Below are 18,623 nucleotides of genomic sequence, written 5' to 3' on the forward strand. Positions count from 1 at the left end.
AATCAATCCTGCGACAAGTCTATCTCAGGGATGAGTGGAGGCTCCATCCCCAAGCAGTCCACCTGATTGAAATTATTCAGTCAGGCACAGAGACATCTGTTGCCTCACAGGATTCCTCCCTTTGCCCATTTTGTGCGGCAGGTTCAGATGGCACACCAGAGCAATTACACTAGAGTTTGTTTTAATTCATTGTCACACATCTGAACTAAAGTAATCAAGGACTTCAGACTCAACAAAACTTCCAGGCAAGTATTTTGGAGCTGGTTGTACCTAAACTCTCTAAGATAGTGGCCCTCCAGGAACAGGATATAATTCATTCAAACCTGCCTGGTGTAAACAAACCCTAAAAATGGAATATCAAAAGTTGCACAACATTTAATGCAAAAACCTGCATCTTACAGCTCTGGCAATTTAATGTAACCAGGCACTAAATGTCCTTGAATGGTGATGCATCTTGAGTTTTTAATGTTATTATTCTTAAAACACCTGACTAGGGAAAGCAGGTATTCAACCTTCAGTAGCTCATCAACCTGACACATGGGAAATTGTGCTGTTCAAACCAGTTGGCCATGTTTTTGCATAATTTCTTTAGGGAATCTGATGCTAAAACAACAGCAGGTGCATATCATTCTTACCAAATACCCCTATCAGACATCTAAAGAACTGTGGAGTCAAGTGCCATAATTTATTGCAAAATATAAATTTGAAAAACAGTAGTAATCATTTTCTCACATGAATATTTAATACTGCTTTTAAAATGCTTGCATGATAGGTAACATGTAGTGTTGCGTTTGCAAGATTACGGGCTTGTATAATGTTATTTATGGACATGCATGTGTGAAAGGACTAAGCAACTGTGAACTTCCCTTGAAAAGATGGTTCCTGCTGGATGTATGGCTGGTTACCCTCAGTGGTTCAGGCAAAAGCCAGTTAGAAGGAAGATGGATGACTTGAAGGAGAAATAAAACGTCCTTTTAAGCATAAATACCATTTCATTTTGAATAATTAAAATGCCTTGCTGTTAATTTTGTCCCAACTCTTCATATTGAAAGCCAAAATAACATGGAAACACAAAAACAAACCTGACTGAAGACATGTAGACTGTGAAGCAGAAAAGAAAAGTGAGATGTGACCTACAATTTAATATCCAATATTCAATGTTCATTTGAAATTGCAGGGCAATTCTACAACACTTTATAATAACTCATATAAATTTTAATAAAATTATTTCATAAATTACTCACCCTAAAGGCATCCTAGGTGTATATGACTTAATTCTTTCATACGAATCCAGTCGGAGTTATATAAAAAAAATTGTCTTTGGTCTTCCAAGCTGTAATGGCACTCAGCGTGTGTTGCATGCATAAGTCCAAAAGAAGTTAAATAAAAAGCGGTATTCCACAAAACAGAAGTTTCTCACAAGGCTAAGGGGGTGAACAAAGTCTTCCTGTAGCAAATCGATGCATTTTTGTTAGAAAAATGTCCATATTTCAAACATAATAATCACTTTAATTTAGCTTACACAAACACTTGTACACGGAAGCAGCTCCGGGTGGATGATGTATGAGGTCTGCGTTGTGAGTGACCGGTGAGTCTCGTGAAAACCAACATTTGTTAACAGAAGCAAAGGAAGCAAAATTTCCTTACTTTAGCAAAGGAAAACCAGTCTTCTCTTGGCTTATATCGAAATCCTACGACATTCTTCTTTACAAATCCTCCTTTTGTACTGTACTTCTCATGCAAATGTATCTTGTTTTGAGAATGTTTAGGGATTTGTACCGGAAAACAAGACAAAAATACTGAGAAAGCGTTTTATTTTATTTTTTTGTAAAACAAAAAAGCAGTCCCATGATGCAATATGTCTATAATAAATGTCTATAAATTAAATGTTTACAAATAGTGTTTATATGTTACTAAACAACAAATATTGGTTAGCTTTGAATTTAATACTGACCTTAATATTACATTTCCAGTAATTCCTTCTGTATTGTTTGTGTATGTTTACAGAGACTGCTTTGTCATTATTTAAATGAGTTAGCACTTTGCTGAAAGCGTTCTAATCATGCAGATTTATTCCGACTGTAACATTGCAAAAAAAGAACTGCGTTGGTGGCATCGAAACAACACCTTTGTCTATTCAGGCAAAAAAAAAAAAAGAAAAAAAAAAGTAGTAAATTAACTAGACTGTATAATGTTAGTCAAAGGTCTGCAAGACTGTAGGATAGATTAATCCTTTTCCATTGCAATGCTGCAGACAGTCTTATCCTGCCCTTCTTGAGGACATTAAAAGTCAGTGAGATCTTGTGCAGTGGCCTTTGGAGCAGCTTTGATGGATGTTATGAGCTAATGTCAGAATGACAGAAAAGCTGATGGACTGCATTCAAAGATCCAGCACCTTCAGATACTGACCTTTACACCTGATGTTCACAATGTAATATATGAACACATGTGAGTCTTTCAGACTCTCGGCAAATGTACTAGTACAGCTCAGCACAAAAGAAGGCATAGGTTTACATAAATTAAACACATTAGAACAGATCCAGCAAAGAGCAGAATTAATGTAAATGTATGTCTTGGCTGGACAAGATTGTTTTAGTGCGGGTCAAGGTGTACAATTTGCTTTTCAGCCAAAAATAAAATAAAATTGACATTCAAACAAGGCACTAAAAAAATCTATGAATATCACTGCGTTAAATCACAAAATGACAAACCAAATGGCATTGATGGATGATAGCGCAAGCACAATTTAAAGGGATAGTTCACCCAAAAATGTAAATTACCACCTGAGTTACTCATACCCATGCCATCCTAGGTGTATATGACATTCTTATTTCAGATGAATACAATCAGAGTTTTATTAAATAATGTCCAGGCTAATCAATGCTTTATAATGGGAGTGGATGGTAGCCCGAAATTTGAAGTCCAAAACAAATGCACCCATCCATTATAAAATCTCCATACGCTCTGGTGAGAATATGCTAGTCTCGCAAGAAACAAGTTTTGTTTACTGCAATTGAAAACCAGTGTCCTCTTGGCTTATATCAAAATCCGAACAGATTTTGGAGCTACTGGTGAATAGCTGTGCTCTTTTTTTTAGCACAGAGTTAAATCAATCAATCTATCAATATATCTATCTATCAGTCCTTCCATAATTGTTTAAATATAATTTTCACAGTAAAATAAATTTCAAAGTAATAAGGATGTCAATATCATATTTTTCCAAATACTTGGCACATTTACCAAATTCACAGTAGGGACATTAATATCATATTTTCACATGTATTTTATATTTAATTTCTAAGCGCATGGCCTCATTCACTATTCAGAGTTTGCTCATTTCTTCTTAAATGTTCATCCTTGAAGTCACCAAAGACTGTCTGAAAGATCACCGTGTTCTAGATCATGTTCTAATTCTCGGGCAGTCTTTGACTAATCAGAGCTGCAGCAGACCCGGAGCACTCAGCCTCTCTCCAGCCTGACCACTGCTCTAAAGCCAGCAGTAATTGGACCTCCAGGGAGGAGAGAAGCTGCTCATGTGACTGCCGTCAGATTCTCTGGGGTCCCGCTACAACACCACGGGCGGTATGAGAAACAGACTTCGAATGCAAGCAGCCAGCAAGCCAAATAAAGCATAGAAACGCTGTGCAAATAATGTTTTCTTTCCCATTCACCCTTCTAATAGATGTGCCATGCATGTCATTAGCAAAAATGCAATGCAAGCTTCCTGAGAAGGATTTGTCTTTTTCCTTTGAGGGCTTTTATTTGAAAACCACCATATTTAAAGCATTAGTTCACCCAAAATGAAAATTTGCTGAAAAATGACTTGCCCTCAATGGCCATTCAGATGTAAATGAGTTTGATTCTTCATCAGAACAGATTTGGAAAAATTTTGTCTTACATCACTGACTCACCAATGGATCTTCTTCAGTGAATGGGTGCCATCATCAGAATGAGAGTCCAAAAAGCTGAAAAAAAACAAACAAAAAAACCCGTATGATGTTTGGAATAAACAAATCCATCAAGGTGTTTATAACAAATCCAAATATGTCCTCAATTCAGAATATTGCTTTATCCAGTGAAAAAAAAAAAAATCTTGTCTGAATCAGGAGATAAATATTGATACATCAAGCATTGTTTATGAGTGAAAACAGTCTAAAACAGTTCAAAACATATTTTGTTGGTTATGTTGATTAACTTGTGAATAATTTAAATGTTTTTTTTTTGTTTTTTTTTTTATCAGCTATTTTGACTCTCGTTCAGACGGCACCCACTGACTACAGTTGATCCATTGGTGAGCAAGTAAAGCAATGCTACATCTCTCTAAATCTGTTCTGATGAAGAAACAAACTCATCTACATCTTGGATGGCCTGAGGGTGAGTACATTTCCAGCAAATGTTTATTTTGGGGTGATCTCTTCCTTTAAAGCTGTTAAGTGATGCAAAATACGTGCCTAAATAGGTTCCAGTACTTCTGAGGCAGACAGAGAGACAGACAATCATATGGGACCGCCTTCACTATAAAGAGATGTCCTAAAGTAATTACACTCTCTAACAAAGGCCTGGGAAATGGAACCATTAATTACAATGCTGAGAGGCACAAATAAAATCTGCTATAGCCAGTTTTAGGGATGGCAAATGCTTGATTGTATCTGCTTTCTGTAATGAGAGATTTGGCTGGGAGCAGATGAGTATTCCATTCCAGCCATCACAGTGTAATTTCAATAAATTCTCACTGTCGATGCAAAAAATACATAAAATAAATAAATAAATAAAAAATAACTAGACACAGGACGCCATTGAGACCGCAGTTGTGTGTTTCAAGAACCTCCAATTCTTTGCTTCAGACCGGAAAAATAAGCCACATAAGTCATGTAATTCAAGCCACAAGTAATGGGTTTTTCACAATGAACATTGTTTCAAAGCAGTGAAAAAAAAAAAAAAAGAAAATCATGATGTTATTGTTTGTAACTTAATATCTTCATGCCTTACAGTCGCAATTTGCAGATTAGGTCTTGATGATAATATAATTACACTTTGCAACAATACAAGCAATCAAGCATTTGTGATTTGCTTGATAGTATATAAGTGTTACTACAGTATCCAAGTACATTCTGAAGCTGATGTTTTTGCTTTATCGCTGTAGTCTGAGTAACCTGCACACTGTAACGTCTCAATTTCCCTCCGGGGATCTGTGAAGTGTTCATCTTATCTTGTTCTCAAAGACCTTTTTCACAACACATTAAAAGTACCTACTGCAATTGGTTTGTACTTAAAAAACACAAGACAAATCTAGACATACTTGAGGGGGGGGGGAGAGTGTGAACTGCACTATTAGTGACTATAATTGCAATGCAATGCTTTAAGATTTTTCTACTAAATAAGTATATAGAACAAAGGGCTCAGGTTTTGGATGGTTAGCATGGCACAATTAGTAGAACAGTTTCAAAATCGAACAGAACACTTTCTCCAAGTATTACAGGCTTCTTGCATGCAACCCGCTTATGGTGTAACTGATGTGGGTTGGACTAATTAGTAGACACAGGTGTTAAAGGTCACAAAGATGCCTAAGATGTTCAAAGATGTTCAGTTTGTGGCAGTCCAAGAGAGTGAAGAAGACATGTTTGATTGTGGGGAATAAGAATGATGAGAAAAGAAGAAAGAAGGACAGGAGGGTGGAAAAGTGCTTCTCTTTGTTGTTGTTTTTTTCCCTCTACTGTATGTCTTCTGAGAATTGAGTGGGCCAGTGTTTGAAAAAGAGATGTCTCTCTATTACTGATCTAAAGGAGCTTATATATATAGGTATATATACAGTGTGCATGTTTACACACATGTTAGCATTCACACAGCTGAATGCACTGCCTTTTAAAATATACTCCATTTGATAGTGTGCATGCACACAGGCACTCAACATGCACAGTAGAAAGATTCATCCTTGTCCCATTTCTGTGCTTTTTCTCTCCAAATGTTATGAGTGATAAACATATCTTTGTGCTCGCTTAAACTAGAGTTTTAGTAATTTTAATACACTCACACAATCGTTCATTGTGGGCATCTGTTTTTTTGCTGTCTCATATAGTTTGTTGTTGTTCTTGTTCCTGGTGTCTTTCCCGATTGTGAAACATTGGCCAGAGTCACTGACTACCATAGGTTAGAATCACAACACTACCAGCAACTCTCATTCACACCACGTACTATAGAGTGGACACTGTATGTGGAGTAGTGCTCATTAAAATGTGAAATCAGAGTTAATAAGGTCAAGAGGCAATAGTAATGTACAAAAATGTGATCAAAATAATACAATGCATGCTGTCAAAAATTACCTGAACCATGACCCAGATGGCTATATATATATATATATATATATATATATATATATATATATATATATATATATATATATATACACACACACATGTATATTTTTTTTTAACCTGACCTTGCTCTGTCCTGAGAAAGAAATTGGGTTTGTTTGGTGGGAGACATGTTGGGGGACAAGATTCCAATGTCAACACCCCAGTGAATCGATCTAATGTCATCTTAAATTAAAAAAAAAAGAAAGAAAAGAAAAAAGAACATAATTCATCAGGACTTTGGCAGCTTACCAAAGAAGCTTTTGTTTTTGCTTTAGTATAAATCAAGATGATGACACTTTTTATAATAAAACTGTCTGATTACCTCAGGGCTCAGGTTTTCTTTCCTTGGCTTTCCTGTTATAGAAGGACACATATCTTTATTTGTGTCATCCTAGGGAGAAAGTATAGTTATTAAAATGGGTTTTCAACTGGTATTGCTTCAGGGCTCAGATTTTACATTGGACATCAAAGTCATACAACATAACCTGCATTTATTGCAGTTTGGGCCATATTCTCCTTTATAATAGATGGTTTTGTTCATGCTCTCATTCTTAATGTCGGTACCTGCCTTTTTTGTTTTCCATCCTTGATTTGACAGTGAAATTTGTTCTCAAGAAATAGTTTGATTGGATGTACAAGATTTGATGTGAGGCTGGTGTTTTCTCTTCTTTTGACTGATTCATTTGACTGATTTTTTTATAAAAGGCATTCCTCTTTCTCCCACAGGACTCTATTTAGGCCAATGCTATTCTCACAGAGAGGATTGCTAATATCTGTTAATTCAGTTTTTCGTGCTAAGGGTTTTTTTTTTTTTTTTTTTTTTCTAGCAGCTATTTAATGTTTGCAAGTGATATATAAATTGGTACATAAAGACCATAAGATGAAAATGATCAAGCTCTGAAATTTCTCGCCTAACTGCTCCCTTTAGGATACAGCGAGGGAAACCAAAAGTAACTCGACCACAAAAAAAAAAAAAAGAGATGAATTGAATGTATGAGAGGATCTAGGAGGAGGAAAATGACAGAAAGAAAGCTATTTGAAAAGAGTACAAGAAGAGAGGAAGCTCTGAGGAAGAAGAGCTGGATAATCACCCCCCAGTGTGGGCGGCAGAGGCTTCCTCTAATGAGAATGTGGTGGGTGTTCAGCTGGAGTCGTGACTCGTCTGTTCTCTAGTATTTTCTCCGAGAGTTTCCCAGAGCACTAGAGAAAGCGCAATATAACACCAATCAGCCAATTGTAACAGCTCTGCTGATTCAGATGTCACAGACCCTTAATTAGGACTGCTAATTGGCCCCACTCCATGAGATACGAAGACCTCCTCGTACACTGACTTTTTCTTTTTGCTATCAGTGCCTGACTGGTCTGCTAAAAAACTTTAAGGTTCTGTAACATAATACATTAATATTTTAATTTATATTGTAAGTAAAACATGAATTATATGAAAATGCTGCAAAAATGGAAAAAAAAGGCTATAGATTGTATATGATAAAATGTGTTGAAGCATTTTTATTTATAATGTAAATATTTATAGTACAATATATTTTATAGAGCCATAGATTTGTATGCAGCACAATGACAAGCACAATGTGCATACATATATAAACTCACACAAACGCACATACAGTGGGTACAGTGTTTTGGGGGTTTTTTTAGCTGTATTTAATTGAAACATAACACCAACATGGAGTAAAAAAAAAAACAGAATCACAGAGTTGGAAAAATTATCACCCTCTTGTCAGTATTTTGGTAAACCACATTTTGCTTTAATTATAGCCTTTAGTCTGTTGGGAAATGTCTCTAATAATTTTGCCATATTTGCTCTCTGTTCTTCGCAGAACTGCTCAAGTTCAGTTCAATTTGATGGTGAGCGTTTGTGGACTGCAGTCTTTAGGTCATTCCACAGATTTTCAGTGGGGTTTAAGTCTGGGATCTGATGAGGCCACGCAAGGACATTCACCTTTTTCTCCTTCAACCACTGTGTGTCCGTTGTGCTGTGTGCTTTGGGTCATTGTCATGTTGGAAGGTAAACCTTCTTCCCATTGACAACTTTCTGGCAGAGGGCAGCAGATTTTCTTCAAGAATTTTACAGTATTTGGCCCCATCCATTTTTCCTTCTATCCCGACAAGTGCTCCAGTCCCTGCTGCAGAGAAACTTATAACAGCATTTCACCACCTCCATGCTTTACTGTAGGAATACTATTATTTTGATATTATATATTTTGCTGTTTTGGATTTTTGCTAGAAATATAATTTGGTTTTGCGGCCAGATAATTCAGTTTTAGTCTCATCTTCAAGGTGTGTTTTGGCAAAGCTTAGTAGTGACTATCTGTGGTCTTTTCTGAGGATTGGCTTTTTTGTGACCCTCCCATACAAGCCATGCTGGTGAAGAATTTTTGATGTTGTCACATGCAAACAATGACCACTCTGTGTCATAAATTTTGTGTGTGTCACTAGCAACACCAAATGGAATTGCAAAACTAGTGACTAATATTTTCAAGCAGGTTCCCAAACAATCTGCTATTATAAAATGTAATTTAAATAATCTTAAAGAGCCAGTAAGATGAAAATTCTAAGCTTCCTATCACTGTTTATAAGTCCTGTACAACAATCCATGCAAGGTTAAAAAGAAACAAAGAAACAGTCATTTTGTCAAAATATCATTTTAAAATTACCTCAATTCTCAGGAGATCCCCAAACGGTTCGCGTGAAGCTGTTCAAAAGATTCAGTTTCCTTAAACCCCACCTTTCGGTAGCATACTGTGTTCTGATTGGTCAACTGACATAGTCAGTTTTGATTGGTTGTTCCGCATGTACGTGTTGTAAAACGAAACGCCCATAGCTCACCCAAAAAACTTTGAATTCACTCACAAAACATTGACATTTGCTTGCAACCGTTTGCAATATCTTGCGGAACTATTTTTCCCCCAAGAAACATTGCGTTCAGACAGAAAACATTTGCGATCGCTTGCAAAACTATTGTTTCTCCCCAAGAAATGTTGCGTTCACTCACAAAACTTGAACATTCACTCGCAACCATTTGAAATATCTCGCAAAACTACTGTGCTTCACGGTAAACAATGCGTTAGCATTAACATATAGTGCTAGCGCGACATACTGATAAGATTAGAAAAGCAGTCATCAGTGAAATGTTGTGAACACATTAAAAGGGATTTGTTGTACTGCTCTGGTATTGTGGTAAAAATGAATTTTAGCCATTGTTTCTTCTGATCTTCATTCTTTGGCAGTGAAAATAAAACAAACTTGCCTTTACAATTAAAAAAAACACCGTCTCCTCGACATGATGCTATCACACCAACCAGCGTCTGTGTGTGTGGGGGGGGGTGGGGCAGGTCAGAGTTCCGTTTCTCCCAACACGGTAGGCGGAGATTATTATGCAAAGTGTTCCTAGTGACGTACATAGAGATGGGCAAAAGATTTGAAATCTATAACGACTCGTTTCAGCGATTCAGAGTCGACTCCTTGCTTTAGATGCCAATAACTTTATAAATGGTGTACTTTTTGGTTAAATTACTTTGCACATTGTTTACACTGAAGGACAGCTACATCATACACTGTAATACAGGTAATTTCTGATTTCCCATCTGTGTGGCTCTTTAATATCAAAGACAAAAAGGCTATCCAAAAAAGGTTATCCCCGTAATATGTCTTTAATATTATATTTAGTGTTAGATTTTAATGAAATATGCATTTATTATGCCATCTTTGTGTTTTTAGTTTTTCCTAAAGCATATGCATTAATTTGTTGACGGGATTGACGTCTTAGTGGTTTGTGTGTGTTAAATGAACAGCCTGGTATGTAAAGACGAACTTGAAAGTGAAGTAGCTCCTCTAATTAATGATGGGAAGATAAAAGGCCATCATCCATAATTCAGCATGGCATTAGTATCCTGTCATCTCCTGTTCTTAAACTTTTTCTAGAAGTTCAGACAGTTTGAGTAGTTGCCCTCTTTTATCTGATGAAGAACCAAATTCATTTCAACTGCATTTCACCTGCAAGGATTGTAGAGGGAAATTAGCTCTTTGGCCTCTAACACACCTCTGCAATAAACAGCAATTGCTTTATGTGTTTGATTGTGTGTGTGCTAGTATATGTGTGCGTTTGTAACTCCGAGTAGCCGCGGGGCATGCAGTAAACACTGGGTCTCCGATGCATTAGTTTGCCGCGGCTGTTGATTTCATGCTGAGGAAGAAACGGGTGCTGCCGTAAACTTTATGCAGAGTGTCAATCGATTTCCTAAAGCAACACACCGGTAGAGTATCACAGTCTGACTCCTGTTGTGCAATCATTGTCAGGTCCCATCAAAACAAAGGGAAGGTGTGCTACTTAAATTTCAAGTCTACGCTCTTGGTGAGCTTCTAACATTTACATTTTAAGGGATTCATCACACAGCATTGTCCAGTGGACCGGTCTTTTTATTTCTCAACTGAAACTCTTGTGGTTGATGGTAGGCATGCAAAGACTTAATAAGTGCTTTAAGACATTTTCTATACGTCTAATATTATATGTCATATATATATATATATATATATATATATATAGGATTTACCATTTATTTGGAATTTCTCTCTGCGTGGGTGTATATATAAATATGTGAATCAAAATTAAAATATGATTTGATAAACTAAATTAAAATGAAATGTTGCCTTCACAAGCCATTGAAAAAAAAAAAACCTGACAATTAAAACAACTTTTTTTTTTCAAATTATTTGAAAATATTTTTTTGAAAATAAACTGAAAAATGTAAATGACTTTTGTTTAAAAATATTTAATAATGAAGTGAAAAAAATATATATATATATATATATATATATATATATATATATATATATATATATATATATCTTTTCTAATTGAAAATATAAAACTAAATCTAATTAGTATAAAGTATAAGAATAAAACTAAAGAAACACCTGTTTAGACTGAAGATTTTTAGATCATCATCATCTTTGAGGGAATGTTGTATGGTGTCTGGTTCATCCACAACGTAGAGAGGGAGATCTGAAAGAAAGGAGGAAAGAGAGACAAACAATTGATCAAGCTGATAATGCTAGATCCAAGTATTCAAATAAAGAGATGACAGCATTAGAAAGCCATGTAGAGGTTAAGTGCCATTTTGCTCTGTGTCTCCTCTGGACGAATGTGAATTAGGGTAAAACCATTGGGCTATGGATGTTAACAGCTTTGTAAGTAGCTTTTAAATAGTGTCACAACCCCAATCCTGTCCCCCATCATCAGTAAGACGACATCCACAGAAATCCCTGAACTTTTTAAGTGGAGGATCCTGGAATTGTTCACCCCAGTGCTTCTCAATTTTATTACACCACTGAGATGTAAGTTTACACAGATAATCTAAGCTTTGCTAACAATGTTGATTATGATTTCATTAAAATGTAAAAGAGAGAGCTGGCAGATTATTAAATTACATGCTTATTTGTGCAGTAGTTTTGAAGAAATTGTTGGTGTAGCTGAATAACATATGTATAAATTCTACCAAATATCAGCAATATGTATTTAATGCACATTATGCATTTTCTGTATGCATAGAATACATGGATCACTATACAAAATGCCAAATTTAAGATTTATGTATTTGAATTGATAAATACAAATAAAATGTGTAATAAAAATAATGTTTCCATCCACAAAGTTGTTAAATTATGTATTTTTGTAAGACAGACACACACACACACAATCTGGATCTATTTTATTAAAAAAAAAAAAATACATTTATTCAGATATGCTTAGAATCAACAATTTTGCTAATTGTAAAAATAATATGGCTAGCTATGGAACAAGCAGTGTTCAGTTATTTAAGATGTGTGGGATTGAAACAAATTGGATTTATTGATTAAAAATATATAAACCAGGTAATTTTGTGTTCTGTTTATTAGCACTATTACAGAAATCGTGCCCGTTTTATTTACTTATGACTGATAAATAAGCATCACATTGAAGTTATTAGTATTAGTTAAAACGGTGTAATCTAAATGGATGGACATTTAGGCCTTTCTTTAGCATATGCATCATGAAAGACAAGGATGTCTACTGAAGCTATTCATTGTGATGAGCTCAAGTGTCTCAGTTATTACTAGGCTAGCATGGGAAAGTAACCAGAGGAGAACAGTTAATGCCAATTTTTCATTCCCCTGCTTGTGCAGAGGGCAAATGAACTAAGCAGCCCACAATCCCACGACCATCCCTCCTCCTGCTCTGTGTTTTCCACTGTTCTCTCTCCAGCACACCTGCATGCCACGACTGGGCACAATGCCAGCGGCCACAACCACACGGAGCGTCAGCTTCACTGACCTGCACTTCTTACTACACATCTTTCACTAGTTTCAAATACACGTCCTTCTGGGGTAATTTCCCGGGGATTCGTTTTTGCTACATTCTTATATCATATGTTGTGAGAAAATCACAGAAATTGTGATGTCAACCCTTATTTTAATTGAAAATAAATCTGAAAAACCATTTATTAACAGTACTTATTACACACACATATACATATATATAGCAGGCATTTAAGCTTAGCCTTTACTGTAACTCAACTGCATCATATTTTATATACATAAATATTGATAGGGCCTGTGCTTCACAAGTCTTTGAAATCTTTACTCTTTATGTTTTAGTAGTTTTTCAAGATGCACAATTACTGGACTGAAGCACCTAGGCTTATGTGAGATAAATCATGTTTTTAATTGGGATTATCAAATACGATCATCAGTATTTTGAGATATGTTTATTTGTTCCACAACATTACACTATATGTTAAGAAACTACAGAGCTTTGATCATAAAACTAAGAATTTAAATATCGTCTCACGAAGACATATTATTGGCAGATATAGAGTGACCGCTGATATTTAAATGCATTTTATGCAAATAGACTGCTGTCATGTTATAAAAATCTGATTGATTTATAGTACGAGCTCTCAGGATTTTATCTTTCTTTTTGGCCAGACAAATATCATCAACTGCAACAAATCACATAGATTTGAGGTATTTTTTCACCTGAGTAGGAACTCCATATTCTAACTATATCATAGTATATCAGCCATATGTATCAAATATAACTAAACCCTTTTTTTAAAGTTCTAAACTTTAAACTGATACCCAGCTCTAATTTAAATTGGATTCTAAAATTAATCACGTTTATCTCCAGCTTCACAATTTGAAACACATCCAGAGTGCATCAAGGATGTTTTCCTCCTTATACATTCAAATATTCTCTTTTTTAGAACCACTTCCTCCTCGGCTTCTTCTGACCCCAAAACCTCTCTAGAACAACACCGCTATTATTCCATCCCCGAGTCTGTGGCATACCTTTCTTTCATCATGGTGAAGAGAGTCCAACTGTTTGCTCTACCTCGGACTTCACTCTTCACTAATGGAGGGCACCTGGAGGTAATGGCTGCTTCTGTGAAAGGGAGAGATCTTCCTTGTAGTAAGAATGCAGATGGCACAAACTAACACTCTCGTCTCTCCCAAAAGGGCTATCGCTCAGGGGAGGTGTTAAGTAACCACAGGCTTGCAGATGGGGTATTGTTGTATGGCTAGGATGGTTTGTGAAACTAAATAAATAACAGGGGTTTAGACTGAGGATGTGTGACAGATGTCCCTATAAACGGTTCCGTTGTTTACCAAATAAGAAACAGCATACAGTGAGTGAGTCAGAGCAGATAGGGGTGGGTGTAAAAAAATAATAATTTGGTAACGTCTATATTAAATGGTTTTGAGCAAAATTATGATACATCACTGAATCAATGGAATAATTATGGTATTTTTATTTTAAAAGACTCTTATGTTCACCAAAGCTTCATTTATTTGATCAAATGTAAGATTGTGAATTTACTGCATTTTAAAAGTAACTTTCGAATTTGAATAGATTTAGAAATTTGATGTATTCCTTATTAAGCAGCAAAAGCGGTTTTCAACATTGATTATAAGAAACGTTTTAAGCAGCAAATAAGCATATAAGAATGATTTCTGAAGGATCACGTGACACAGAAGACTGGGGTAATGATGCTGAAAATGGCATCACATGAATACATTTCCCCAATACATTCAAACAGAAAACGGTTATTTTAAGTTGTAATAATATCTCACAATTACTTTTAAATTCAGCCTTTGTGACCATAAGAGACTTCAATACACACACACACACACACACACACACACACACACATAAAAAACTTATTGAAACTTACTTTGGTTAAATCAGTGTAATGTGTTCGTGAGTGGAAAGGAACAGGACGGAGGGGTCGGATGGATTGATTACTGACAGTACTTTATTTCTATAATTCACTTTTAACGGCTCACACACAGTGTAAAACTACACCAACATAAACACAATATCGCAATCGCTTCCGGGTTTTCTTCTACGAGGCCCAATCATCCGTCAGGAGTTCTACTTTCTCACCTGTTCCTGTTTCTCCTGGCATTATATACTCTCTCCACGCCAATTACTGAAACAAGAGACAGGTGTTGGTTATTTCGTTTAACACACTCACTCACCGTTCATCTCCTGTCTTTCTCTCCCGCTGCAGACTTCGCTAAACCACGCCCACCTTGCCACAATCAGGTACAAAAAAAGCTCTTTTAATGTAGCCATTGCAGGTTAGCAATTATTGCAGTGTAATTCTAATAGGAATAATGAAAAAAAAGTTATATTATAACCTTTACATTAACTAGTCAACAAAATGATCTACAGCTGCCTGAGCCCAAATAAATGAATAACATTTTATGTATTGTAATTATAGTTGCCGCCAGATTTTTAAGCACATGACAGTCTGTTAAAAAAGTTAGATCAGTTTCTAAAATCAAATAAAAAAAATGAATTCTACTTTGCCAGCCATCCAATTAAATAAGCTCTGTGTGTTACTTTTTTGCAGGTTACATCATGGCGCGCTCTGTATTACCCATCTTGCACATCATTATGTTATGACACAACATAGTTATGTGTGAGATAATTGGTACCACAGCTCACTGTTAATTTAGTTTGAGAAAAAGACACACACATCTTTGCAAAGCTGTTTCTGGTTCAGATATCAGTTAAAGGAATTGATCAAACAAAAATGAAAATGAAAACTATTTATTTATTTAATTATTTTTTTGTGCTACATTCAAAGTCTTCTGAAGACAACTCTGATTGAAGAAGAGGCTAAACATTTTTAAACCAACACTGGTGTTTAGTGGCTTTTAGTTTGTTTTAGATTTGCATTCTTCTATATGCTTGTGTCCTAACCCTAACTTTTAAGGCATATATTGATAAATGATGAATGTTGTTTTTTTCTTTCTTTCTTTCTTTTTTGTCTAGGCTTGGTTGTGTTTATGGGGTGCAGTCTAACGTGTTTATACTTTATTTTTGTTTTTGTTTTGTTTTTACGCATTACATTTCACATAATTTACCTTTATTCCACACTAATGTCCCTTCTCTGAGAAAAGGCTCAATTTGTTTCCTGTTATTATGTAGCCCCTCCCACAGAAATATGTGATGGGCTGAGATTGGTCAGCAGGCTCGGTGTGTTAAACCGCCTCGAGCATGAACATCCCGCCCTTCAAGCTCAGAATGTGCTCCGGTTGTATTGTAAACAATGATGTCCTTTATAATGTTTATCAATTTGAGCCCTATTGAGACGCAGAGAATATTAATGAAGAGGATCGAACAGAATCTGTGCAAGCATGGCTCTTAATGGGATTTTTGTTTGTTGCTGTCTCATACTTTTAGATGCACTGTTGTTTGTAAATGCTTCTGCTTCTGTTAGTTTTTAATATACTGTTTTATTCTGATTAAAGCTTTAATGCAGCACAGCAACCCTACATGTATAAAGCTTCTCATTGCTATGTGAAAATAAGTGTATAAATGGAACTATTTGTTGGTGTTGATCTGACAATCTGAGAGAGAGAGAGAGAGAGAGAGAGAGAGAGAACAGGGTGAAGGGAGGGATAGGATTGAGAATAGCTGCTTTAGAACATTGGTTTTGAAACTTGTGAATCAATTAGAATCATTAGAAATCAGAATTGTGATTGATAATATATATGAACAGGCTTACGTGCACCCCTAGTTTTCTCTTCCTCTTCTCTAAAGCAGCAGAACATGGCCTTGCTCCCTTTGTTGTGTGTCCCCGGGGGCGGCGTTTATCTGGGTGACGTAACGGACCCGGGAAGACACTCGTTGTAGTCCCTTACCAGCCGTTTTTGTAGGTTTAGAACTGACAGAATTTTAAAGGATTTCTCTGTGTGCATTGAACTTTAAGAGCTGCAACTTTGCAGATATTGTTTATGCTCAAACAGCAACATTATAAACTAACATTAAAAAAAGTTAAATCGCAACCACCTCTTTAAGATTCCTTGTTACATCTCAGCTTCCAAAAATAAGCTCTTTTCTTCACTGAAAATAAGAAACATTTGTGACCCTGGACCACAAGACCAGTCTTAAGGTGCTGGGGTAGATTTTTAGCAATATCCAAAAAAAACATTATTTTGGTCAAAATTATCGATTTTTCTTTTATGCCAAAATTATTAGGATATTAAGTAAAGATCATGTTCCATGAAAGATTTTTGGAAATTCCCTACTGTAAATATATTAAAACTTGATTTTTTGTTAGTAATATGCATTGCTAAGAACTTGCTAAGAACTTCATTTGGACAACTTTAAAGGGGGTTGTGACGAGTGGGGCGGGGCAGAGAGACGTGGGAACAAGGAGTGAGGCCTGGGCTGCGTTCAGCCTCGACAAAACGTTGCACAACATTTTATAAACAGAAACGGTGATGCGTTGAACACACTGTTCTGATGACGCAAGTGTTGCAACTATGGCAGCTGAGAAGGCCATTATTTGTGTTCTTTGTGAAGAATTTTCGGAGCCATCTATTTAGCCTCACATACTGACTTTATTTGTAGTTCAAACGGTTTTAATACCCTGTATTTTCTTTCTCATTTGTAGGAAAAGCACTTAATTACCATTGTTTATTTCTATACCAAATGTCATACACTTGCAATGAAGCTAAAAATATAAACTACATCATTATGTTGATATCCTATATTTTTACAATAAAACTTACGACAAACATGTCTTCTAACATCCTCAGTTGTTGCATATACCGAGCTGCAACATTTTTACATTATTTTCCTTGAAGACATTGTGCCAGTTCACTTTAATACCGCGTGCTTTATATACATGTTGCTGCTGATTGGACTGCAGTTCTGACACACCCACCAAACAAGAGAAAACGCATCTCAAACCCCGTTGCACACCGGTGCACGCCGTTTCCAGGAAACGTGACGTTCAGAACGGAAACCGTAGCAAAACGTTGCGCACCGTTTTGAACTTTAACATGTGTAGTGATTGGAGATGAGCTGCACCTGCCTCCCACCACCTGTCTCGAGTCCCACATAGGAGATGGAAGGATATAAAACTGGAGCAACGACCGTGAAGGACGAGAGAGGACCAGGCCTGGGCCATATTTTATGTTTGCTTTTTATTTCGTGCGCACCAGTCGTCCGTGAGGGGCTGGTGCGCTGTTTTGTGTTTATTTTGAATTATTAAAGTTTCATTTTGATTGTGCGCCGGTTCCCGCCTCCTTCCCGATGAGTATGGAGTTTTAATAGTATTACAGGGATTTTCTCAATATCTCTTTTTTGCACACTCAGATTCCAGATTTTCAACTAGATATATCTCAGCCAAATGTTGTCCTATCCTAACAAACCACACATCAATGGAAAGTTAATTTATTCAGCTATTATTTTTACTTATTATACCTATTTTTAGAAATTAAAAATATAATCTTGTGCAATGTTGTGTAACATCTTGTATTAGCACCATGAATAGATATATACAGAAGCTGTTAGATTGCCATTGTTTTTTAGACATCATTTCTTTATTTTAAGGTTTTGCATTTAGATATACATCTAGACATTATAAAAGACTACATTTTGTCAAGGTTTAGATAATTTTGGTTAAGTGTCTATTTTGGATATTCTACAGAGTCGACCCTTGATTGCTGCACACTTTTTTCTGACCAGTGGCTGATTTGTAGTTTGTACCACCAAAAGATAGATTAGCCTACCTTAGTTTTCAAATTTTACGTATTTCCCATTAATTTCCTATGTCGGTCATTTTTGACCGCGAAGAAGTCAAGTGTGACTATTTTTTATTCTTATTTTAACATACACAAATTATGTCCATGATTTTCTTGTGTTCATATTGCAAATGTTGCAAATGTTTTCGTTCAAATATTACCAATGAGGGC

The 18,623-nt window shown here is 35.9% G+C and overlaps 1 long non-coding RNA gene across 2 annotated transcripts in view; it reads right to left on the bottom strand.

Annotated features, from left to right (window-relative positions):
• The window catches only part of LOC113072484 (uncharacterized), a 54,648-nt gene extending 39,727 nt beyond the window's left edge, over nucleotides 1-14,921 (bottom strand). Inside the window, exons 1-4 of one of the 2 annotated variants that reach the window (XR_003280300.1) lie at nucleotides 14,582-14,921; nucleotides 13,698-13,791; nucleotides 11,286-11,373; nucleotides 3,916-3,965 (exon numbers count right to left, since the gene is read on the bottom strand). This is a non-coding gene — a long non-coding RNA (uncharacterized LOC113072484). Of the gene's footprint in view, nucleotides 1-3,915; nucleotides 3,966-11,285; nucleotides 11,374-13,697; nucleotides 13,792-14,581 lie in introns of those variants that run through there. The other variant, XR_003280301.1, reaches the window with a different exon arrangement.
• Nucleotides 14,922-18,623: the final 3,702 nt, after the last annotated feature.

The sequence above is a fragment of the Carassius auratus genome, chromosome 5 (genome assembly GCF_003368295.1).
Source record: "Carassius auratus strain Wakin chromosome 5, ASM336829v1, whole genome shotgun sequence".
Taxonomy (NCBI): Eukaryota; Metazoa; Chordata; class Actinopteri; order Cypriniformes; family Cyprinidae; genus Carassius; species Carassius auratus.